The sequence below is a fragment of the Microcaecilia unicolor genome, chromosome 6 (assembly GCF_901765095.1).
Source record: "Microcaecilia unicolor chromosome 6, aMicUni1.1, whole genome shotgun sequence".
In the NCBI taxonomy this organism is placed as follows: domain Eukaryota; kingdom Metazoa; phylum Chordata; class Amphibia; order Gymnophiona; family Siphonopidae; genus Microcaecilia; species Microcaecilia unicolor.
The window spans coordinates 85412345-85438678 of record NC_044036.1 but is presented as its reverse complement, the minus strand read 5'-3'; the positions used below and the strand labels follow the sequence as shown (position 1 = coordinate 85438678).

Genomic DNA, 26334 nt, shown 5'->3' with positions numbered 1-26334 from the left:
AAAGAAAGCTTATTAACAAAACAGTCTAGTACAGAGCAAATTTACACAGGAAAGAGAACATGGCAGGGGATTGTACCCTTCTAAAAACTTAGAAGCATCCAATGGGCACTGCAGTTTTAAGGGGATAAGAATTAACATTCCAAGGCAGTAAAGCATTGATAAAGAAAGCTAAAAGAATAAGAACGTGCCAGAGGAAAACTCGGGAGAGACAGACAATACTGTCCCCATCCAGTGTCTTTCAAAACTCAAAAGAATTACCTTGGGCATAGCATTTTGTGGGGCATAAATATGATTCCTTTGACTTCATAGGTTATTAGTCTATATGTTATGCTTCTCTCTGGCACTGTTTCCAGGCTAGAAGCCCACATTTTTGAGGCTGCTTTTAAATCTCAACCCTTTACTACCTGTTTATAACCCATGTTTAATTCTTTCCAGAATTTAAAAAAAAAAAAAAAAAAACCAATTTCACGCTGTTTGTCTTAAGCTCAGCTCTGTTCAGCAGGGTCTTATGTGTGTGTACAAGTAGTGTTATATAAATTATTATTAGGGTGGCAGTTGCAGCTAAGACAGACCATTTTATCCACTCCACCTCATGCTATTGCAAACCTTATGGCCTTCTCCCACATATTCAAATTCAGATACTTGACATTGGTGTAAAGCAAGAACAGCCCACAGTGAACTCCATGACAAAAGTTGCTCCAATGCTGAATAGTCAAAGTCCCTATGGATCAAACTGTATTGCATAGCATTACTTGCACTGGAATCAACCAGTGTATGCAACCAAAAATGTGTTATGTCTTGTGAAAACACTTGTGATAGCAGGAACATGTAGTAACTGAAGGATGCATCAGATAGGAGCGAAAGACAAGCTTAAGTTCATCACAGAATCTCTGCTGAACTATGTTTTCATCATTTGCATCCTTCACCTCATCACAAAAGCTTTACCCTTAACATTCGTCCTCCAGTGATTTAGAGAACAAAAATATTCAGAATACAGGATACTGACGCTGTGCATACTAATTTTTGATAAGAAAACGTTTTTACTCTATACTGCATGAGAGCCATTAAGCTAGCTGACTGCACAGATCAATATGCAAAATGTTGGATACTTCAAAAACCAGCTAGTTTGTACACAAGTGAAAATGCCCCATAAACCAGAAGCTGAAAGTCAGAAAGTTAAGTTGCCACTAGGTGAGCTAAAGCATATCTGAAATGGCAGAAATTACTCAAAAGAGGAAGAGGTCCATGTAATTAACAGGAGCCATATTCCCAGATGAAGAAAGGCCACTGAATTAGTTAAGCATGCTCCTTACCTTCTTAATATTGAGCTTTTCCATTCTGCTCCTATGATGGGAAGAGAACATTACCATTAGCATATAGGTAGTATTACATGATTTTACATTCAAAAGTCTAACATGCTAAACAGTGTGGCCCATCACTGAAGGACCAAGGCTCTCAATTCAGTCCTCAGGACACCCAGTCAAGTTCAGGATACTCACAATCAGTGGTATAAGCCGACCTAACATATTTTGGGGGGAGAGGGGGGGTATTAGGCATACAGCTGTGAGTAGTTCTTGATATACTCCTAAATAATGCCACAGAGTTCACTTGATAGACTTTTTACTTAGAAACCTGTCCTGCATCAACAAACTCCATACATACGTAGGGAAACACCGACTTTTTAAATATAGTAGCATTATCCCATAATTTAAACTTTGCCATTATAGTAGACTTGTGTCTGGTCAACATCTCAACAATATCATAGTATCCTGTAAAATAATTACCAAAATGGCACATATTCTTCAACTTAAATATAAACTTCTTATAAAGCTGTATTATTATGTAGCCTGGAAATTTTAATATCATGACCAGAATTGGCCCATGCTGGAGACAGGATACTGGGCTAGATGGACTGTCTGCCCCAGTATGGCTTTTATGGTCTTATGTAAAGCAGAACAAGGGCATTTCCCCAGGAACTCATACAAAAAAAAATTTGATTTTGGTGTCTTCAGTAAAAACCATAAACCCTCTCCAGTTCCAAGCTTGTGAAGTACTTGTAATATAAAACCTACAAAAGTTACCCAGACCTATAGAGCTAATCTACTTTACCATAACACCACTAACTTTACGAAGTAACAAGAACTCTACCTAGGAAGAGTGAACACAGTAAATATTACAGTGGAACCTAGATCAATATGCTTATTGGGAAACTGAACAAGCTGAAATATTACAGATGCTTAAAATAGAAACTCTATGCAGTAACTGGCCTCAGTCACAAATACTAAGCACAAAGCCCCCCTCCCCATGGCTACGTCCCTGCTCACAATGAATATGCACAAAATGACTTGAATACAATGGAGGCAGTGCATACCAATTTATCTTATGTATATTCACTGTGGGTATCTTGAAAATCTGACTGGCTGGGTATGTCCTGGAATGGCAAAACCATAACAAGACTCTCTCTGTAAGCCACATCTAGCCTGCAAATGGGTGGGAAAATGTGCAATACAAATGCAATAAATAAAATAAATAAATGTCCTGAGGACTGGGTTGAGAACTCCTGCTGTAGGAGAAGCACAAGTACCTCTTCCATTTCATTTCACACATCCCTTCCATTTTCAGCACAATATGAAGCAAAAACAGGGAAGGTCTGACAGCTCAATATCGGCACTGCATACCACCTGAGAGGAGATGACGTAGACTTCTGACAGCAATGAACCAGCAAGAATGGAGGACACTATGGAAACTGCAGTCACCCTGGCAGGAGTCCTAGCCATAAATTGTTTATACAAGGGTCTGAAAAGAGCTATGGTTTGCCTCAAATCAATATGGCCATGATCAATAGATTCCAGAACTAAAAGGAGAAAATCCCTTAACTAGTGAGTGAAGTCTACGAGCTAAGGCATCTAGAGCTAATCCAGGGGAATTCAGTACATAATGCAGAATTCCCCGGGTTAAGAAGAGGAACCAGAATCCAAGCCAATCCTGGCACAAGAACATTAGTTGAAAGCCAGCTCACCTAGACCACAGGGGGACCAAGGAAGCTTTGTAACTCAGTGGGAGGTATAGAAGCAGTTCTGGCTGTACTTTGCTCTTCTGTTTTCAATCACAACTGGCACCTCAAAGTAGCAGAGCTAGTGCTGCTGACTGACAGAAGCACACTTCAGAACCAACAGCAGCACAACAGAAGCTACAGCTTTTTCAGGAGGCTCCACTTTGGGTGCTGCCTACCACGTACTACACTGGTGTCCTAAAGCCATCTGACCTGCCCCTTTGTCTGGAACTGAATCTGCCTATACCTGGAATACAAGTAATTTTGGACTGGATTCATTTTTCTCTCTCTTCCTGCCATGTAGTGTCTTCCTTCCCTTACTCTCTCAAATCCTGAATTCCCCCCCCCCCCTTTTAAAACTTTATACCATCTGCCTCCTATCTCCCATACCAGGTTTTCTTTTTCCCTCATCCCCCTATAGAACAGCCTGTACATAGTCAAGCTACTTATGGACTTTATTGCAGAGAACTCAGTACACTAATGAACTCTACCACTGCAGCTTTCTCAGCACTCAGTAAGGGAACAGGCATTGTTCCTTGTTATACTATGTACGTGCAGAAAGGCCTGTGCAGATACATTCTCAGGACGAAGACCAGGTTTGGAAACCATAGTCCTACAACTTTGCTGCCATATTTTTCAATGGTTTGGACTCATGCATACCTACCAGCTCATCACTGGGAATGCTGCATATGTGATAGAAAAAACCTGGGCCCCCACATCACATGAAATCAGCTCAGCTCAAGCCAGTCAGTCAGCACCCAGGTTTCACTCCTGTCCATGGCACCAATACCAAGAGGGGAGAGGAGATGTCTATGTTCAACCTAGCTATTTTGTACTTCAGCAATCCTACTGGCCATAGGGAGGATATCGCCGCTTTCTCCCAAGGAACTTTGCTTTTCTGTTACTCGAGTCTCTGCCCAGACTATCCATTTACCATTTCCTTCTCTGGACTGCAGACATGGAATGGACCTGAGCGGGGATGGGTTAGATTCCAGTGGTATGCCTTAACAATGATTGCAAAGATGAAAGGTTGAAAGTCACTGCCCTAAATCCTCCACTGCACCTTTCATATCCTACCTCAGATATTTCCTGCTTCCATGCCATTATCCCACAGACCTTCAGACCAGAGCCCCCACCCCCTCCCATTCCACAAACCGGCTGTGCTGCCTGACACCACAGAATTCCCCCTGGAGTTTAAATTGTAGGTGACCAGTGCTGTATAAGCTGGAAGCCCAGAAATCCACCAAGGCTGAGGCATGCAAATAAGTTAGGAATGCTGAAGAGGCACTAATGCTAAAGAACAGCAAAGCAGTCTAAAATACACCCAATCATGAACAGCTAAAACTATTCAGGCAGCATACATTTGCTTATTATATGTTTTAGCAGTTACAAGTTTTACCTTCAGAAACTAGAATCCATGTCTTATTCTCAGGCCCATGTAGATGATCTTCCACATCCTTCAGAGTCCTTTTCCCCTATCCAATACTCCTGTACAAAACAAAATCCCAAACTTAAGTTACATGATCAACTCAGTCTGATTAATCAGCTACAACAGAAGTTACTCTGTACTGTTTCAGTGTAAGTTCTTCTCTCATTCTTTTTCAGAGAGATTCCCATTGATAAAGATCACTCATCATTAACAGAACAGATTTATCTTCTATAAGTGGATGCTGAACTCAAGCTACAGCAAATTAGCTTAAACCCATCCAAATATAAACAGAATATTTTTCCTCTTAAAAAAAAAAAAAAAGGGGAGTGATGTGATGTTAAACTCAAGGGGTTTTATTCAATTTTTCCTCTCCTTCCCCCCTCTCCCATGGTATCCTTCCTCTGCCACCTGCCTCTCCCCTGAACCAGACTTCTACCCCCCACCCTGGGCTTACCGGTGAGCTGGAGCCATCTCCTTAACAAACATGGCACATGCCCCAGCTCACCCAGGACTGTACAAGTATGACGGGGGGGGGGGGGGGGGGGGAGAAGAGGCAGCTTCTTCTGCTCAGCAGGAAAGTGGGAGAAGTGAACAGGAATAATGCCAGACACCAGGAGGGAGGGTGGGTCTGACTACAAGCTGAGACGCAGTTTTTGGTCAAAAAAATCAGTTTATATTTGAGTTTATACCATTACCTTCCTGCTCCACATAGTAAACAGGACCTCTAAATTGTAAACAAGTAATTTATGCTCTTACAAATTGCTAGATTTTTCAGAACTTCAGAAGTGTCCTACAGTACATATTACACATTGTGACACGTACAGGTGATGCTCTGTCACAAAGATACCACAGGAGGGAGCACTGGCTCCCTGTTTCATGGTAAAGCTGAGACAAAAGAAATGGCATTTCCATGACACACTTATACCCCACCAAAATCCCAATGGAGCTCCTTGCAGTTTACAAAAAATTGTGTCACTGGGCATTCTCAGAGAGCTACAAATAGAATACATTTTAAGGGCTTAAGACCCATAAAGAGAGCTCCTTAGAATGAAACAGGAAGAAGGACCCACAGCCCCATTGAGGAAGGACAGCCTAATCACAGAAGCTGATCCAAGGAGGTACCTTTAATGCCATAACCATGGACAGAGTTCATCTTTGAAATAGAACAGCAAAGGGACATGATGTTAAGGTCATGTTGAGCTTTGTCCTGTCTATGATGCTGTGGCTGTTGGGCTGAAGACTCCTCAATACTTTGCCTAGGAGTCAGCCTGGTATTTGAGCTTAGTGTTAAATAAAAAAAAAAAAAGCTGGTTGGAGAAAACTCCCAGAAAAAGTGTCATTCCTTGGAAAGTCTGTGCACCTAAGGGGTGGAGTCTGCGAAGAGGCAAGGTGGCCCAGGCCTGTCCTGTCAGTCAAGGGGTGGCAGGCCCTTACCCTACCCTGCCTCCTGAAGTGCTGACCAGGGGCCTCGCTGCAATGTATGTTTCCTTGTTCTGGAAGACAGGATTCAACTCTAAGGGTATTCTCTAAATCCACACATTTGGCAATACCTTGACTGGATACAAGGAATTTACACCGAAGCACAACATGCTATTTGAATCAAGATTGTGTAATCAAATGGATAACTGAATAGTCGACCAAAAAACCCCAAGGAAAGAATGTCACACAAGAGTACTGTGGATAGAAAATTGTGGGAGAGGAGAATAGGGGACTCACAAGCAAATGTTAATAGAATACTCGTATTTCTGAGACTATTCTTGGCATTAATTCTACTTGATATTAAATAATTCAATTGCAGTTCCAAGGCAGGTACAGGAGATTTTCCTTTCACCACAGGGGTGCATGATGCAAGTCTGAGCACTGCTACTTTTGCACCTGTGACTGTAGCACTGCCATATTGGCATCAGACTTTTTGGGTACCCATACGGGCAGCATCTAGAAGTGATCTGCTGTCTGGGCTGGCAGAGACATGGTGCTGTGGGTGGGGTGGTCTCTGAGCTTAATGGAGAGCACTGCTGTCTCAGAAGGTACATGCAAGGATGGAAAAGGCAGTGTCTTCCCTCACAGGCACCACCTGGGGCAGTTATGATCTCCATTATGTTCTGAGGACCATTGCTGCAAGAGATCATAGCTGCCCTAGGTGGTGCCTGTGAAGGATGCTGCCCGTTCTGTCTTCTCTCACAGGTGCCTCCTGGTGAACTGTGCTCTGTCTTATGCTCAAAGTGTTATCAATGTGTGCTGATGTGACTACAATAAAGGTCCTTGGATATCAATAATGCTCTTTGTATTCACCTCACTTTTGTCTGGTGTCAAAAGGATTGCCCTGTCAGCAGCACCTGTATGCTGGCCGAGAAGGCCTCCTGCTCAGATCCCTATGACTGCAAGGGGGGACTTTAAGACACCTTCCATTTGGGTGCCCAGAGGTCCTGTGCCAATGTGTAAGGAGTCCAAAAGGCAGCACCTATACTATTGCAGCCAAATAGCAGTACCCCAAAGTCCTCCTTTGCCCCAGGTTTTAGGATCTCTGTGGCCAAGGAAATGGAAGGTTAATCGACTCACCAAATATCACAAGGATAGCAACTAGGATTTGAATCCTGGCCTCCCTGTTTCTCAGTCTAAGGCTTTGGAAAACCACTACTAAAAGAAGAACATTAAGTCAAACTGAGTAGTACAGCCCTGTCATCTGAGCAGTAAGCACTGTCTATAGGCGCTGGTTCCTTGGGTGCCTGACCCCCCCCCCCCCCCCCCCCAAAAAAAAAAAAAAATATTTTTCCCCTGCAGGTCTGTAGATCTGGAGGCAGCAAGCTCCAAGTTGCAGAGCTACAGGAGAACACAGGAAGGGCTTCTGTATCCTAGTTATTGCTCCCACCTCCCCATGTCAAATAAACTGCAGAGGGAAGAGGGCATTGCTGTAGCTTAGGCCAGGGGTAGGCAACTCCGGTCCCCGAGAGCCGCAGACAGGTCAGGTTTTCAGGATATCCACAATGAATATGCAGGAGATAAATTTACAAGCACTGCCTCCATGGTATGCAAATCTATCTCCTGCATATTCATTGTGGATATCCTGAAAACCTGACCTGTCTGCAGCTCTCGAGGACCGGAGTTGCCTACCCCTGGCTTAGGCAATGGAAAGGCAAGTGCAGCAGACAGATTCAGATTACCTGTCACAGGTATTTAGCAACAAAGGTATAGTTAAGACAGAAGTTACTGGGAGAGGAATAAAGGGGGCTGGGAAGGGGGTGAAGGACTTTAAAGGGTTTTACTGGCTGGGAAAAAGATGTTTGAAGAGGCAGAAAGCAGCTGTAAATTGAGAAGCTGGGTGATGTGGAGAGGGACTGTGGAACAAGAGTAGACAGGCTGTGAGTGCAAGAGGAACTCAGGAGAGCATGTGCTTTGTGGGGGGTGGGGAGGTTGCTGGCAACACACACATGATCTGGGAGAGAGGAAGAAAAACAGGCAGAGAGGACAAGTTGCAGACAGTAGAGAAGCTGACAGATGGAAACTGGGAAGAGAACAGCTGGGGGAAAAAGTGTCATGTTGGAGAACAGACATGAAGGTAAGAAAGGGGGCAAGACGTGAAGGACGGAGTAAGACTAAGAAAATGAGATGAGAAGCTGTAGAAAAAAAAACAAATATACATGAAAGAGAAATAAGGAAGAGGGGAGGAGTGGCCTAATGGTTAGTGTAGCTGATTGCAGACCTGGGGATCTGGGTTCAATTCCTGTTGCTGCCTATTAGAAGTGGGTTGATATCCTGAGGAGCCAGGTTCAATTCCCTCCGCAATTCCTTGGGACCCTGGGCAAGTCACTTAACCCTCCTGCTGCCCTGTGAGCCCACTACCTGTAAAATGAAAAACTGTAAACCACTTAAGTCTAAGCGGTATATAAATAACTGGCTGAATGAAAGGAACTCTAGGACAGACAACTAAGAACAAGTAGAGAGACAAAGGACAGAAGTTAAACAGCTTTCTAACTTTGTCTGTGGTTTAAGTTTTTAGTAAAGATTTCTGTGCCAGCTGGGCAAGGGTAGACAACTATTTTGCCCTTCTCCTCCAGCTCTGTAGTGACCAGAATTAATGTTATTTTACTGGAACGACATTAGGAAACAGGAGATATTGTACTAGTATTCGATGCCATGGTCTTGAAAGAAAAAACAACAAAACACCCACCCCACAAACTTTAAAATTGCAGAGACCTATGATAGAGTCTCGAATAGGGAATAGTGGAAATACAGTAAGACAGAGGTGTTGGACTAAGGCCATGATGCACTAAAGACTCGTTAAAGCCCTTTCCTTACCGATTCCCTTAGCGAATCGGTAAGGAACGGGCATGCATCAAGGAATAGGAATGCAAATGAGCTGCTCGTTGTAGCTCACTTGCATTCTCTATTCCATCGTTAAACAGTTGGCCAGTCGAGCATGCACAGAGCAGCCAAGCGAAAATCCAAGAAATGAGGTCGCTGCTCTGACTGGTTAAAAATAGTAATGTTTCGAATGAATAATAGAGCAGCATCCTCTTCCCTGAAAAAGCGCACACAAGCCCTCATTGTCTGTGCAGCACCTGCTGTACTCCTCTTAAAGTCAACCTGGCCAGTTGTGCTCACAACCCCCCATATTTTAATTTCCTTTATGTAGTAGTAGTAGTATGTGGACTTGGGCGGGTGCTCAACTTAGTACCATAACTTTGAAAAGCTGGTTCCTATGGGACCGTCATTCACTTTCCCTATATTTAAATTTAGGTAGACGGTCAGAACACCACGGCCCATCGCATTTTAGATGAACAGCCAAAACCAATCCTCAATGCTATTTAAATGTCTAGTACTTACCAACAATGGTCTTGCTCTCTGGTCTTTTTCCATGACACCATCATTCTCTAGTAAATAAGAGTAAGAAAATATCAGGGTGCATCAGAAACTATTGTCCTAAGTGAATGGATACAGAGCCATAAATTGCCACCTCAGAGTAAAATGAAAAAGGTGGATTAAAAAATCTCATCATTCTCTTAATCAAGAGTAGCAAATAAGGGTCATCACTGTGGCACAGCTGATATCTAAATCAGAACAGAACAAAACTTATTGGCTGCTCTACAATATTTTAAAACCATTTTTTTCTTAACACAAATGCAACACCCCTCTCACACAACTTATCACTCTGTTATGGAGAAATTCTACAGCATCAACCTCAAATGCAAAACAATGTCCCAATAAAGCATGTCAAAAAGTATTAATTGCGAATGAACTCCCATGGAAATAGAAATTATTCCCATCCTACTCAGAACCCACAGGCATTCAAGTCAGCATACACTATTCCCAGAACTCACAAGCCTGCAGGCTGTGAAGAGTGACAGAGGGATACCCACACATACTCATGAACATGCAATGTGATAAAAAAAAGGTATGAAGGGATGCCTACTTTTCAATAAGAAATCAGGTGTGGGGAGTAGGTTATAAAGAACGGATTAGAGAATGGCACGAGGACTGAGTTTATCCCTGGCCTGTCCCTGCCAGCACAAGCCATGATCACTTATGATTTTATATTTAAAATTTTTAAGTATTAATATATGCTGTACAACTGTTTATAAATCACAAATAGAAAACAAGAACAAGCCAACTGTAATAACGCCCCCCCCCCAACAGAAAAATGTCCTCAAGAAAAAGCTGTTAGCTGGAATGCTAAGAGCCCTTGTGCAAGTTTTGGCCAGCATTTTTGTAAAACAAAACATTATCTGCATTAAACAATACAGGGGTGGGGCAAAGTTCATCCCCATCCCTGTGTTGTTCTCTAACCAGGCCAGAAGATTCCGTACAGGGACGCCATAACTTTCTATTATCAGACTACAAGGGGGCATGAATTTTTACCACATCAGCCCCTTTAGCTTGTTCCCTGGTGTACATGTTAACTTTCCCTAGGAGCATTAGTCCAACACTTGAACAGCTTGAGAAGTTTTCCCTCCCAATACAGTAAGCAAATCTTATGCAAATTCAAAGAATGTACTAATCAACATTAAGCCTACCAGACACATGCACAGAGTTCTGCATGGAGGACAGCTAGTACTGTATGCATGTCTGAGCAAAGTTACAGTACAATCTAGGAACATGCTAGAATTTTATTCTACAATGTCAGCCTTGCAAAGATTTGCCAAACATTTATGCACAGAAGTCATTCCAGTACATATGTTAATACAATTCTCATCTGATTGGACCAGTGGGCAGAACCATCACACCTCTGTCTTTGAATCCTTGCAACAGTATCTGCAAATTCTAAGTCAGTTTTTTTTTCGGACTCCAACTAATCCTCAAACCTGGTATTTAAGTTCTAGTGTGTGCATCTTAATTTTTCTGCATGCTTCTCTGCATTGCCCCCCCAATAGCCTTATTAACAATAGTTTTAACATGCTGTGTCCCAGTGTTCTATGTGCAGATTCATGCAGTATTGTCTTCTGCATAACATTTCTGTATTATGTAGCCACAAAAATGTATAGATATGGGCAGAAGTGTGCAATTAGTGCTATGACCTTTCTGCATAATGAACTGTTTTGCATGGTTTGCAACTTATTTTACATGAACTTCTGAAAAACTCCAACATTAAGCTATACAGCAGGCAAACAGTGCATGTTATCACCACACCACCTTAAGGAATAAACCCCTTAGGCATCTAGGGACAGGGATATATTTATGTACCTCATCTGAGTTACCAACAAAAAGCTATGAGCTAGACAAACCTACTCTCCGGTTTACTGAATTAAAGCACTAAAGAGCCCTACTGATTAGTCACTTATCAGAAATAAAAGCTACCGTGTTTCCCCGAAAAAAAGACATCCTCCGAAAATAAGACCTAGTAGCGATTTTGCTACATTTGTAAATATAAGGCCTCCCCCCGAAAATAAGACCTAGCAAACTTTTTTTTGCAGCAGGGCCACAGAGAGCCCCACCCTCGCATGACATTACGGTACGTCAGGCGAGGGCGGGGCATAGAAGGAAGGAGAGGTTTGCCCTGCTTGCTGCTGGGAACTTGCGTTGCGAAGAAGAAAGGAGTTTAAGGTTAGTTCCGGAGTGACGGGTGGAAGGGGGTCCCGGCGACTTCGGGTGGGGGGCGACCACGATCCCAGAAAAATAAGACATCCCCCCCAAAGACCTAGCGTGTTTTGGGGCGGATAAATTAATATAAGACAGTGTCTTATATTCGGGGAAACACGGTAAATGTTTATCTCTGTGAAAATCGTATCGTGAAGTCTAGTTTGTTGCTGAAGATTCCTGCAACTGCCTATGGCAATCTAACAAACCCTAGAAGCTAGAACACAAAAACATTACCTGCACTGGAATGGTTCTCGAAGATATAAGCAGTCCAAGCTCAGTCCTTCAGTCCTAGGAGGAAGGGAAAAAGTGTTTAAGGTGATAATAAGGATCTTCATTAAATCTAAACCTTACACCAGTCAGATAGAGACCTTCATAGACAAGTCACCAGCCTCATACAGGCAACAAGCTACAGCTAAGGAGAAATTAGATCTTACCTGCTAATTTGCTTTCCTTTAGTCCCTCCGGACCGGACCAGGATTGGACTGATGGGTTGTGCTCGCCTACCAGCAGGTGGAGACTGAGAAAAAACTCTGACTCTAGAGAGCCAATAGGAGCCCTGGCCATGTGACCTTAGCCTCAGTATTTGAATAACAAAGCAGGAAAGAAAGAAAGACCTTCTGTGCCGTATGGAATCCTAGCAGCCACAAAGCACTCGGCAATGCCAAGTATCAGAGCTCACCAGCAACTCTCACCAGAGAAGTGGTATGGCCCGATATGTATTACAGCTCACCAGCAACTCTCACCAGAGAAGCGATATGGCTCACATGTAATATAGCTCACCAGCAACTCTCCCCAGAGAAGTGGTATGGCTCACGCATAATATAGCTCACCCGCAACTCTCCCCAGAGAAGTGGTATGGCTCACGCATAATATAGCTCACCCGCAACTCTCACCAGAGAAGTGGTATGGCTCACTTGTCTTATAGCTCACCAGCAACTCTCACCAGAGAAGTGGTATGGCCCACTTAAGATTTTATATATATTCCATCAACTGAGCTTACCAGCAACTCTCACCAGAAAAGTGGTAAATCATATTTAAGGTTTTATAGATATTCCAGCAACTGAGCTCAGCCACAACTCACCAGAGAAGTGGTATGGCGTATTTAAGGTTTTATAGATAGATTCCAGCAATTGAGCTCACCAGCAACCACCAGAGAAGTGGTATAGACCACGTAAAGTTCTGTATATATATAGTATTGTTCCACGAATCGTAAAGGAATGAATACACTTCCTACTGAATACACTTCCTACTTAATAAAAGAAGCTAAAGAGTAGAGAGAACATGGGAGGGGCCTGGTCCGGTCCGGAGGGACTAAAGGAAAGCAAATTAGCAGGTAAGATCTAATTTCTCCTTCCTTAGCGTCCCTCCGGACCGGACCAGGATTGGACTGATGGGAAGTACCAAAGCAGTAATCTGAAGGGAGGGACCCTATGAAAACTGCAGAGAAATGTTCATGCTGCATAGGCCACCTGGCGACAACTAACATGTAGTGTGTCCCAATGAGCAAAATAAAATGAAACTAGGACTAAGTTGCCAACTTACCAATGTGCACCGAGAGCACCAAAAATCGCCGTAGTAAGAATAGAGCCCGCTTCTGAAGTTGTGGAATATGTTGTAATACGCTGTGGAACTGCCCTCTCAGCGAGAAGAGAAATAGACATTCTCATTTCCTTGATCCTTCGCGATATAGCGGGTTAGAAACATTGAAAAACTTTTACGCCTACTGGCTAGAAGGACAAAACCAATAAGAAAAAAACGATTGGGAAAGGTGAAAACTTTAAACTACAGCAGACCGAAAAGAAGTTACCAACCGTAGAAGTATTCCACACATAGATCTACTTGCTGCAATGGCTACTGGGAAACACTGCTTGAAGAGGAAAACTTTATAGAAAAAGTTATGGCTACTAGAAAACAGAACTTTAAGAGTCTGTTCACCTAGTTCACCTAGCTGGTGGACGAAGCGGGAGGTACAGGTGCAGGACTCCTTTAAGAAACCGCTTTGACAGTGGATGCTGCATAAGCGTGCGGTTGTCAACAGTATCATGCATCACTGATAGAGCTGCCAAATGAACTCTAATGGATGAGTAAGACAGACAAGATTTCGCAAGATGCAGAAGATATTCCAAAACATGCAAAATGGATACTGTTTGTGGAATGAAGTGGCGAGAGGAGTACCACAGAGTGAACCGTCGCCACTTTGATTCATAGGACTTTAATGTAGATTTCTGTCTGGAAGCAATTAAAACTTGAAGTACTTCCTGCGAAAATATCAAAGATGTTGCAGACCCAGTAACCACGCCATAAGTTTGAGTGACTGGGGGTCCGGATGTAGAAGGGTGCCTTGGTTCTGCGTAAACACCTAGTGAGATGATGGAAGAAACGCATAAAGAAGGCTGAAAAACCCCTGCTGGACGTTGGCATCTGTCCCTGTCTCCGTCAAGACTGTTGCTGAACGGAAGAAGCAAGAAATGTTCGTGAGCCTGAAGGCAAAAAGAGATAGCCCTGAAGTGTCGCAGTGAGGAAGTAAGGCTGAAAAAAATGAGAGTCCATTCACCTAAATGCAGGGTGACACAACTAAGAAAAAATGAGTACAAACTCAAGAGTATACTCTTAACTCCTCCTTGGCGGATGACATAACCCATTGCCATGGCAAGGACCAACATAGCTCTCTCCGCCTTGTTTGTCAGTAGGGAAAACAAAATTCACCCGAAGGTAAAACGAATTGCTGAGGTCCCCCAGAAAAAAAATATATACAAACAAGCTTCTGCCAAAAAGTGTACTGCACGAAGCATCCCAATGACAGAACTAAGGTTCTTGAGATAACTAGATGACACTTAAATAGTGCGATTGATGACCATGAGATTCGCAATAGGATGAAGGAAAATTCCTTCTTGGGCATTAGAAAGTAAAATTGCATTCTGCAGAATAGAGCGAGGAAATGGCCGAAGGCCCAAGGTCACCAAGAAAAATATAAACTGGGATGTTTGAAGAGGAGACAAAAGACTGTGCGCCAACCTGACTAAACAAAGAGAAAATCAGAGATATCTGATGAGAGATCAAATGAGAGATCAAATGAGAGGCCTGGCTACAATCACCACCCAACCTAGAGACTGTAAGAAATGCAACACCCGGTGCGTGACCTGAGAACTCTGCTGATAAGACTTTCTCCAATTAGGCAGTCGTCTAGGTAAGAATGAAATGACCCTAAGAGCGCAATGAACATCCTCTTAGATCTATAAAAGAACGGAAGAGAGAGTACTGCTGAAAATGACCGGTTAATGCATAAGCAAAAAACTAGCCATTCTCTGGATCCTGAGGAGAAGAGGAAGGGTGACCAAGGACACCAGTTAAATAGGGCTACAAACTCCAACCCTATCTCTATGGCGTTCCATAGTTGGGTAAGTTCTGAATATAGAAAGTTCTGAATATAGGAGTCCACCAGCTATGGTAGTACGCTCCGGACAGAAAAAAATTGTCCCAGTATGAACGTCTGATTCACCGGCCTGTAATTTCTTGGATCTCCCTAATCCACATACCACTAATCCACGTACCACGGTCATGCGTCCTCCCTCACTGAGATGTAGATTGTAAGCTCCTTTGAGCAGGGAACGTCCTTCTTTGTTAATTTGTACAGCGCTGCGTAACCCTAGTAGCGCTCTAGAAATGTTAAGTAGTAGTAGTAGTACCAGACTCACACCCAATAGATATGAATGTTGAGCTTGTTTCAGGTTAAAACACCGAACCTAGGCCCAGGGTCCCCGGTGTTCCTAGTGGTGAACAGCCATGGCAAATATTGTATGCGTTAGTTTGCAGAATTACTGCAAAGCCTTGCTTTTGGAGCAGAGATTTCTGTTCGATACTCTCGTGAGAGGTTTTTTTTTTTTTTTTTTTTTTTTCTTTTCTTTAATGCTGTTCTGGCTGTAGAAAGGTGGACATTTGAACTTCCCCAGAATGGCAAAACTTATGTACCTATGCCCATTAGATATGAATGCTGGACTTGATGGACTTTAGGCCTTACCCAGCATAACCATACTTATGTACCTATGGTATAAATACACAGGAAGTGAGTGAATCCCCTTCCAATTGGAAGAACACTCTGGAGTGAAGGCGCATAGAATGAAAATGAAAAAGGACAAACTTGGAAATTACCTGTAACGAAAAAAGTGAAGTTGTGCCACAGCCACTTGGTGAAGGCAGTGTAGACAAGACTGTATCTGAATTCAAGAAAGCTTGATATAACATCAGGTCTCTAAGGAAGAGGAAGAGATAGCAGATGGTATGTATAGGCATACTGGACCAAACCAGGATGTTTATAATCTGCCAATGCTGCACTGATAGAGTAGAGACAAACACGAGTAGATGGTTTGAGGACCGTCCACTATCTTTAAGTGAAAGGATGACTTTATTCTCTAAGTGACCATATGTCCTGTAAAAACCAGAAGAAAGCTAAAATGAAAAATGAGAGGCTTCAAGGCAGTTGGAAAAGAAGGGAAGACATGAATAAAGCATGCCTGCTAAGGCAGCTGAGTGATTGGGAGCTTGGTAGACAGGACTGTCCCTCAGAGAATATGAAAGAGCTGATATATCCCCATGGCATCTGAACAATATAGTGTATGCCTCTAGAGAAGGCTTCTTAAAGTCGGAAAAAGAAAACACTGTATAACACTACAGCCATTGAGAGTGTCTGTTAAGTTCTTAAAACACTATATAACATCATAGGCATGGAGTAAAATGCTTGAAAGGAACTAATATATTATGGTCAGAATTGCAAAGTACCAATCAATTGACTCTTAGACAATGTAGTCCTATTCACCAGGGAATGAGAAAGACAGAAATTTACTCTATGCCTATAGAGAAAGTTTCTAAAGTTCTTAAAACACTGTATAATACTACAGCTATTGAGGAAAATGCTTGAAATGAATTATGATATTATGATAAGATGTAGATTTTCCACCAGGCAATGAAAAATGACTGAGCACCAGAAAAAACTAGTGTTAACAGCCCCGTGATACATAGAAATTTAAAAGAAGAAAAGCTTGTTATATATTCATATATGAAAGGAGCCCCCTTTCAACCAAATATTGCCTGCTGATGTGAAGAGCATTTTAGAATACGCCGTTCAGCACATACAAAAGTGTACACATCTTGGAGCCGAACTGCTCTATGAACTGCAGCCTTACCTTCAGCAGAGAGATCCCCGACTGATAAGATGGAGGGAGAAACAAAATGGCCGCCGTTCGCTCCACTGGCCTTGTAGCAATCGTCGACAGCGCGCCCGACACCTCCGAACAAGCGGAGCCCAGTGGAACGGCGAAGAAACAACAGCCGGCGAAAAAGGCCCCGAAAAAACTGGAGGCAGCACCGGACCCGAAGAAACCTTGAAGGGAGAGCAAAATTTACACGTTCCGGCTGCGTGAACTGCGCGACGCTGACCGACAGCAGCTGTTTGAACTTTTAAGCCATATCGGAAAAAACAGGTGGCCGCGCTTACGCGGTTCGCACATTTCTTTTTTTTTTTTTTTCTTCATTTGTTTAAACTGCCGCCGCCAAAACGCAAGAAAATGGAGGAAATTAAATCTGATGAGAAAAATCGCTGTTTAAAGTCACAGATACTGAATTATTTTCTTCTGTTTTTTTTTTTTTTTTTTTTATAACCCCTCAATCATAATACAACACTGGAGCTGCCTGCTCGTTAGAAGTCTGGGGAAAGAAAGGCTGCTTCTTTGAATTTCCTTTTATTTGATTTAATTCTTTTAAAGCAGCTACCTGTTAAAAGTGGCTGCCTCTCCCAAAGACGGTACACCTTTCCAGAGAAAGGGACGGCCCTTCCCTGCTAAGCCAGGGAGATGGGGAGGAAGGGGGGTGGACTCGAGACACCCGAGTTTAACACCCCCGAGGCTGTCAAAGAAAGAAGAGAAAGGAAACCCTGTCAAGCCTCTAAATAAGATTCCAGGCACAGAAGAATTATCACAAATATCTGTAATATCTAAAGAGAAAAGGAGAGAGACTAATGGGCTCACTTCCTACCTGCTGGGAGACTGAGAAAATACTGAGGCTAAGGTCACATGGCCAGGGCTCCTATTGGCTCTCTAGAGTCAGAGTTTTTTCTCAGTCTCCACCTGCTGGTAGGCGAGCACAACCCATCAGTCCAATCCTGGTCCGGTCCGGAGGGACGCTAAGGAATACAAGCCATTTAAAAAGCAGACAATAGTGTGCTAAAGCAGCTCCAGAGATCAGCTTAATTAGTACTAGTAGTTTGATGCCTTTATTCAAAAGTAGTCATACCTCAAGATATGAACGAAAGTATCTGCAGACTTCAAACATTACATGGTACTGCAGATACTAAGTAAAGGCAACTGTATGATGACCAAGGTAAAATCAGTTCTTACCTGATAATTTTCTTTCAATTAGTCCCAACAGATCAATCCAGATGAGTGGGTTATGTCCTTCTACCAGCCGGTGAAGACAGAGAGAACCTCAAAGGTTTACTATATATGGACCTGTGCCTCCATCTTAATCTCAGTATTGTCAATACCAAAGGAATGGAAGAAATAAATCCAACATGAAAGCCCTCTCCTGTCTCTATATAGCCCAAGTAGGCAACACCTCCACTGCTCCTGCCGGAGGAAAATATCCAAAATGGCTTGTTCAATAAAACTATAGACAACCAACATCAATGACGGGAGGGGGGCCTCTGGATCATCTGTTGGGACTATTGGAAATAAAATTATCAGGCAAGAATTTTACCTTTCACAGCATCCCAGACGAGTGGGATGTACCAGAGCAGTACACAATTAGGGCGGAACACCAAAATCCCTAAAGAGGCATGCCACGGTCGGATGACGATCAGTGCACCACCATAGTTGCTGCCACAGAGGAAAAAAACAGAAAAAGCCACATAGGAAAAGGGGAAGTACTCTCAAGGCTATGCAGAACACAGCCAGCAAGAGGAAGTCAAGGACAGAAAACCACAGGCAAGCCTATGAGAAATTAGAACTGGGAAAAACTCTCCGCTGCCTGGCGACCATCAGAGCGCCCTCAACCAGGGAAGAAACACCAAAATCTCCGCTGCCTGGCGACCATCAGAGCGCCCTCAACCAGGGAAGAAACACCAAAATCTCCGCTGCCTGGCGACCATCAGAGCGCCCTCAACCAGGGAAGAAACACCAAAATCTACCACCTGCATGGAATCTCATACGACGAAAAAACCCACATAGGAAAGGCCCCCATACCAGAATCAACAAACAGCAAGACTCAACCGCAAAGGTAGCAGGCAAGGGAACGTATCCAGCCGCAGCCTCTGATTACTAGAAAAGAACACACAAATGACAGTGCGAACCCTAAGCTGGTTATGGCAGACTCCGCCTGGACCATCGGGGAATGCGCAGAAAAAATAAACCCAACTGGAGCAGGGCTCTGCAGGGTAGCTCTTAGGCCAGTCCATGACCCATAAGTACATAAGTAATGCCACACTGGGAAAAGACCAAGGGTCCATCGAGCCCAGCATCCTGTCCACGACAGTGGCCAATCCAGGCCAAGGGCACCTGGCAAGCTTCCCAAACGTACAAACATTCTATACATGTTATTCCTGGAACTGTGGATTTTCCCAAGTCCATTTAATAGTGGTTTATGGACTTGTCCTTTAGGAAACCATCTAACCCCTTTTTAAACTCTGCCAAGCTAACCGCCTTCACCACATTCTCCGGCAACTAATTCCAGAGTTTAATTATGCATTGGGTGAAGAACAATTTTCTCAGATTTGTTTTAAATTTACTACACTGTAGTTTCATCGCATGCCCCCTAGTCCTAGTATTTTTGGAAAGCCTGAACAGACGCTTCACATCCACCTGTTCCACTCCACTCATTATTTTATTTACCTCTATCATGTCTCCCCTCAGCCGTCTCTTCTCCAAGCTGAAAAGCCCAAGAAACAAGCAGGAGCTACTTGTATAGGGAAATAAAGATCCAGGTCTGGACCCTCCACCAGGAGAAAGGAAGTCCCTACATAGAGAAGCCTCCACTGTGTACACCATGTAAGGCGGAAGAAATCAGCATGACCGATGCGCTCCCAGAAAGAGCCTGAGCTAGGCCCATCAACATGGAGGTTAACCCGGTAACCATGCCAGAATAAAGGTCACCAGCTAGTCAGCACAAGACCCGAATGGGCAAAACCAATCCAGCCCCAAATGCGGTCCCAGCGGAACAGGCCAGGACCAAGAAAACAAGCCTAAGAGATCAACCAGAGAAGAGAAAGGGACTTGATATACCACCTGTGGTTTTTGCAACTGCATTCAAAGCAGTTTACATATTATATAAAGGCACTTATTCGTACCTGGGGCAACAGAGAGTTAAGTGACTTGCCCAGAGTCAAAAGGAGCTGCAGTGGAAATCGAACCCAGTTTCTCAGGATCAAAGTCCACTGCACTAAACACTAGGCTACTCCACTCCAAGGAACGCCAACCCTAGCACAAGGCAGCACACTTGGACCAGTCCACCACAGATGGAGCCATGACCATCACGATGGTCGAAGTGGCAACGCAGTCGAACTCAGCTGCTGGAACCGAAGTGGTCAGAAAAGAAGACTGTACTACCCAAGAGGGCGGAATTCTTTAACAATGGTTTTTTTTTTAAATTTGTACCCTGCGCTTTCCCACTACTGGCAGGCTCAACGCGGCTTAGGTACTTATTTGTACCTGGGGCAATGGAGGGTTAAGTGACTTGCCCAGAGTCACAAGGAGCTGCCTGTGCCTGGTGGGAATCGAACCCAGTTCCCCAGGACCAAAGTCCACCACTCTAACCACTAGGCCACTCCTCCACTGCCAGAATTAGCCTCCACAGTGGGGGGCTAAGACAGGAAAGGTCCCCCACCTCAGCTGAAGCTATACATGGCTCTAAAGATGCCATCAAAACTTGACAAGGCACCTCTTACGAAGCTAGGCATGACTCCACAGATGAAGCAGGATAGGCAAGACTACCCTACTGAATCCATAGCTAGCCAAGGACAGACGAAGTCGAGCTAGGCAAGGCTGCGCGGACAAAGGCGGAGCTAGGCAAAACTTCCCAGCCAAGGAGCTCGGACAACGTCCGAGATAGGCAAGGCTGCCCAGACACAGCCAGAGCCCGGCAAGGGTCCATGGTAGACTTGCACGGGGACAGGAATCTTAGCCATTCCCGTCCGTCCCTGCTGGAATCTTACCCGTCCCCACCCATCCCCAATAGAATCTTATCATCCCCACAAGAATTTAATGGTATATAGAAGAAAATTCCGGTCAGCTCTCAGTCTCTCTCTGGATTTGAGCCACAGCACTACAGGCAGGAAAGGAATAGAATTTGGAAAACTCTGGTGCACACATGTAAGATTTGTCTCCGATTCACTGGCACTGTGTGCTGAGAAGTCGCCACATGCACGCACCAGGTCAGGTGACATCTAATGCTCGTGACTGTGTCAAAGCTGAGGTCTGCGCATCAGCCCGAGAGCAAAGAGGTTTAATATTCACATAGTAAGTGATGGCAGGTCTCTAGTCGTTGGCCAAAGCAGGGTCAGACAAGCTCTCTGCATGCAATCAGAGGTAGGTCGGACTCAATGGACAAAGCCAGAGCTAGGCAAGATCCCATGGCGGAAACCAAGAGCAAACCAGGCTCTACTGTTTGAGCTGGAGCTAGGCAAGCTCCATAGGTGAAACAGAGGCTAGACCAAAAAAAACCACACACACACAGCCTGATCATAAACATAGCTAGGCAAGGCTCCGGAGTGTGACAAGCTGCCATCGGCTAAAACAGATTCCAATCAACACTCCAAGAACAGAGATGGAACTAAGCAAACATTAATGGCTATAGCCCAGAGACGCTAAACGTCCAGCGCTAGCAGAAGCAGCCGAGACAACTGCTCAGCTGGCGACATGTGGTCCTGAAGAGACCAGAGAAACAAGGCTACCCGGTCCAACCAGTGGCAGAGTCCCTGTTAACTGGGCAGCAGCAGCACCAGAAAAGACCGCACACAATGCAGGCTAGCTTAAGCTTTAAAACATCAAGGCCACCTCCCTTGAAATGCCGGCCCGTGCACCAAAGCTGTGGAAACCAGGAGTGTGGGAAACCAAAACCGCCACCACAGCGCCCCTGCATGGAGTTTCAACAGCCTGAGGGGAGCGACAGACAGCCCAGGAAGCATAAGAGCACCTGCCTGAGAAACAAATATCCTTCCTGGACCCTGTTTCCACTGTTGAAGCCTACTCACAAAATGGCAGCTAACAGCAATCAAATAGCCGCAGAAACCACCAACACCGTGCTCCTCCCATCGAGCAACAGCACAAAGAATCCCAGCCTGGAGATGAAAGGAGTACAAAATCACCAACCAAAAAACAAAATAACTAAATACTCATAGATGTCTCCTCACCAGTTGTATTGTAGAATAATGAACTCCCTGCTTTCAAACAGTTGAGGCAGAGCAAAAATATCAAAATTAGCACATGCTGTCAGGAAAGGGGGAGGGGAGGGACCTGGCACCCACCAGATGTACCCCCCAAAAAACCAGAGTGAAGCCAAAAAACGCCAGCTCAACTAAACCTAAAGGAACGAAGCTCAACCAGAGAGCAGCACAGGATTATGTCCATCCACCTGCTGAAATAGAGAATATACCAAGGTTAAGACAGAGACACAGGTCCACATATAGCAAACCTTGGTTCTACCTCCACCTGCTGGTACAGGGACATAACCCATTCATCTCTGGATTGACCTGTGGGACGCTATGAAAACACTGCTATAATGGTGTCCTAAATAAGTGTAAGAGCACAATGCAAGATCCCTTTTAAAATTAAGTCTGGCAGAAGTACAAAAGCTGATTTAGCACCATACCGATTTAATTACTTGTACCCTGGTTTACAAATTACTTATAGCTTCCAGATATCCAGTTCTGGATACAGTACAGTCTCTATTTGACCTCCTTCCCTCCCCCCAGGTGACCTCTGTTTTCTGGCATTGCACAAAGGGAAGTTTTGCATCTGAGACAATTGGATTCAGACTTGGACGCTGCTTTTACAGCAAGACAACACCACTGAGACCCTGGACCCTGCTTTTACCGCCTTCGTTTATACATTGCTTTCCCTATTACCAGACAACAGATAGGTCCCATTTATATCAGATAATGTAGACTTTACTGTAGTGTGTATTTTCTTTAAAATTACAGGAACAAAATCAGAGTGTAGTCTTAAGTGCCACAACCAAAATATGAGGCGTGGGCACATAGAATGTAACCACAAGTCAGATGAGGAACACTGCTTGAAAAGAGCAATTCATTTACTATATTGTATACAAAGAATTTGGGTTTCAAGAAAGGTTTCATATCACACCGAGGGCTGCCAAGTTAAATAAAGCCTATTCAAAAAAAAAAAAAAAAAAAGTGGAAAAAAAAAAGAACCACACCTTCCAGCCCGTTGGACTAGTGTCAGAATGGAAGACACTACTATTTTACACAGTAAGCTGTTTGCTTTTAACGCATATAGCAATGAGTTTGTGGGTTACTGCTCTAATGCATTCCATGGTAATGTTTCAGTGCAATATCCACAATGAAACCATGCCACATTAATGCTTTATATCAGCCCCCAGGATTTGAACCCAGATCTCCTCTAGTTCTCAACCTACCGCTCAAATCCTTAGGCTTTGAAAAGATACTAAAAGCATTAAGAGAAAAAAAAACTGAGTAACACTTTCATTGGTTGCAGCACTATAGCCCTGTGATATTTAATTCACCTGCCATCCAAGGAAAAAGACACGTTCATTCGTGTTTATGCTTATTATTAAGTAGCTTGTCAGCAATTAGAAGCAATCATATGTTATGTAAAAACCATAACTCACGCTATACCAACATCTAGTACTTACCAGCAAAGGACTTGATCGCGGGTCTTATTCCGTGACACCATCATTCTCTAGTAAATACGAGTAAAAAAATACACCAGGGTGTGTCAGAAGCTATGGCCTTAAGAGAATGGATGCAGAGTTCTAAGTTGTCACCTAGCGTGAAAAGGTGGAAGAAAAATCTCATTCTCAGAGTAGCAAATAAGGGTCATCACAGCGGCACTGCCGACATATAAGGCTGGCAAAACAAGCCAAACAACCGACCCAACTGTATTTTGAAACAGTTTTTCCTAAATAAAACTACAACAACAACTACAATACACAAAACAAAATAAAGAACTTCTACCGCGCCAACCTAGAAAACACACAAGGTCACGATCGAGGGTCAAAAATGAACTCCAGCGCAATATATGCTATTCCCGCCCTCACGAATTTAAACCTGCGGACTCAAATCCTCTGTTACACCCAAACTCAAGAAGCAGACTAGGAGGAAGGCCCAACCGCCAGTCACGCAATCCACCTCCATCCTCCTCACCCTTGCCCCCAAAACACCCCATCGCCTTACACATTATATTACCTTAGAAAACAACAAGCGATCACCGCAAGTAACAGTGGAAATCAATGCGAGACGAGTATAAAAACTATCCAGCCGATAATACTAACCTCAGATCACAGCTACCACAACTAGGAGGAAAAGGGAGAACCCCAACGCGAGGTCTCCTTATATAGTCCCCGGAAGTGAGATTATAGCCACGCAGGCGCAGCACACGAGACAAACAGGAAGCCTGACCCAAGGAGGTTTAATAGACGGGAGTAGAAGTGATATCTAGTCCATTCACTGTAAACAAGGAAGCCAATTTGGTTGATCTCTGTTTCCACTCCCCGCGCAGCCGTCATCTGTGTACACAAAACAAAAGCAAGCAAACCTATGAGCTGCTGTATCCACGTTGTCGTTCTTTATTGTTGGTCCATCTGTAGTAAGTCTAAACCTGGTTCAATTGGCTAGGCAGTGCTTTAAAAGGTGGAGGACAAAAGATTTTTTTTTTTTTTACTTGACAGCTTTTTCATTTATTTCAAAGCTTTCCAGATCTCTCTATATAAAAGGCAACCCCAACGTCTCTCTATATAAAAGGCAACCCCAACGTTCTAATGAAGCCTCCACAGAAGTTGAGGCGCCCGAGATATCCGGTGCACCCCTGAGTGTCTGCACCGCCCTCGCATCAAAACGTGATGACGTCGAGGGCGGAGCAATGACACTCGAGGGCCGAAACGGAAACGGCACAGGCACGGAGGCGCAGGGGGAAAAAAAAAAAACCCCTCCCCACACAGAGCGAACCACAAACAACGTCTGACGGTCACCGTCACACCACACGGAGGCAGGCAAGCAGCTCGGAGGGACGGAGGGAGGGGGCCCCCTACCATTATAGAACCTTTCTAGCGCCCGTTTCATTGCGCTGAGAAACGGGCCTTTTTTCCTAGTATAGATACAAATATCATGAAATAACAATTGAATATCACTAAAACAGCTTAAAAAATTATTATAGCTGGTAGAAACATCAATTTTAAACTCTGCATTTTGTGCTCATTTTTCTACACTAAAAACTAAATAAATACACTGTATACAACACAGATGACCAAATTTCAGTGAGGATAGCCTGTTTCCTGATGGGTTCATCTTAACTGTTATTGTAATCTGCCTTGGGAAGCCTGGTGTTGTAAAGATGATGGAATATATTGAAATTAAAGGGAAGTAGAACTGCATTGGGGCACATGGAATCACATTTTCATGTGTTTTGTTGATAGCAATCTCATGAAACGAGCCTGCAATGCCACTGGCAGAATGCAACCTTTCCAAAAAATCCACAAAGTATTTGTAATCCAATGAGAAAAAAAAATTAGATCAGACCAGAGGCTGCCGCCCAATGGCAAGAAACAGCGACAAAGAGAAGATCTGAATGCTGAAAAAAACATGTAACATCTGCAAATATGGGAGAACCCTCTGAACATCCAGAAGACGAAGCGCAGTGTACTCCGTATGAAAATCCCCCTCCCAAAAGGAAGGAAGGAAGAAAGCGAGAATAAAAAAAGAAAAACCAAACCACAGCTGGAAAGGAAAGAAGGAACCGAAAGCAAGGTCAGACTCGACAAATTGCAGAAAAAGCAGCTCGGCATGGCTGTGCTAAAAATTCAGACACTCTGCGCGTCGAACAATAGGCGACCAAGAACCCTGCTTGTAAGTTCCTAAGTGAAGCGTTCTGGAAAGGAATAAAAGGAGCCCTTTTTCTGGTCCCATGTGGTAACCACACAGCCCAAGGATTCTGAGAAGATCCAGGAAGATAGACTTTCGGATCTCGTCTACAGCAAGGTGCACTCTGATGCTGTCCTTGCGGAGAATGCCACAAAACTCCCAAACCTAGGAAAAGGTGAATGGAGCCATAGCCATGCTGAAAGGCAAAGCCTGGAACTGAACATGAGGGCCCAGAACGGCCAAACAGAGAAACTGCAGATGAGGGGGGCCAAAGAGGAAAGAGAAGAAACGCTTCCTAAGGGAGAAGTGCAGGGAAGAATGCTAAATTGAAGTAGCTCTGAATATAGCTAGCTGTCCAATATAAAGAAAAAGTGCAAAAGTGAAATAAAAGCCTTCGAGACACTGCAACAAACAGTTAGCTAGAGGTGCCACAGATACAGTGGAAGCTGGAGTTGGTATGCAATAGTTTGATCAGTGTCAGAGAGTAAAACTAGAAAAGCAGAGCTGCTGTGGGAAACCACTAACTTTTGGCACTGTAGCATAGCTATGCAAACAGCTGCTTGTCAAGGCAAGCAATATGAGAGAGGGAAGTTAAATATGCCCCATAGAAAAGGAGCCGATCAGGCCACTCAGGGTGGTGTGCTCATAGGTAATACCTGTACTGCCAGTATAAAAAGAGTT

General features: G+C 43.9%; 1 long non-coding RNA gene and 2 other non-coding genes across 7 annotated transcripts in view; all 3 read right to left on the bottom strand.

Moving 5' to 3' along the window:
• The window catches only part of LOC115471764, a 68097-nt gene that overhangs the window by 22163 nt on the left and 19600 nt on the right, over positions 1 to 26334 (bottom strand). Inside the window, exons 1-6 of one of the 5 annotated variants that reach the window (XR_003942411.1) lie at positions 24069 to 24110; positions 23430 to 23476; positions 11790 to 11843; positions 9306 to 9352; positions 4452 to 4540; positions 1314 to 1344 (exon numbers count right to left, since the gene is read on the bottom strand). This is a non-coding gene — a long non-coding RNA (uncharacterized LOC115471764). Of the gene's footprint in view, positions 1 to 1313; positions 1345 to 4451; positions 4541 to 9305; positions 9353 to 11789; positions 11844 to 21789; positions 21812 to 23429; positions 23477 to 24068; positions 24111 to 26334 lie in introns of those variants that run through there. The other 4 variants (XR_003942412.1, XR_003942413.1, XR_003942415.1 and 1 more) reach the window with 4 other exon arrangements.
• On the bottom strand, positions 840 to 922 carry LOC115473629. Its single transcript, XR_003942721.1, has one exon. It is a non-coding gene; the product is annotated as a small nucleolar RNA snR60/Z15/Z230/Z193/J17 (small nucleolar RNA).
• Positions 4619 to 4697, bottom strand: LOC115473616. Its single transcript, XR_003942708.1, has one exon. It is a non-coding gene; the product is annotated as a small nucleolar RNA SNORD79 (small nucleolar RNA).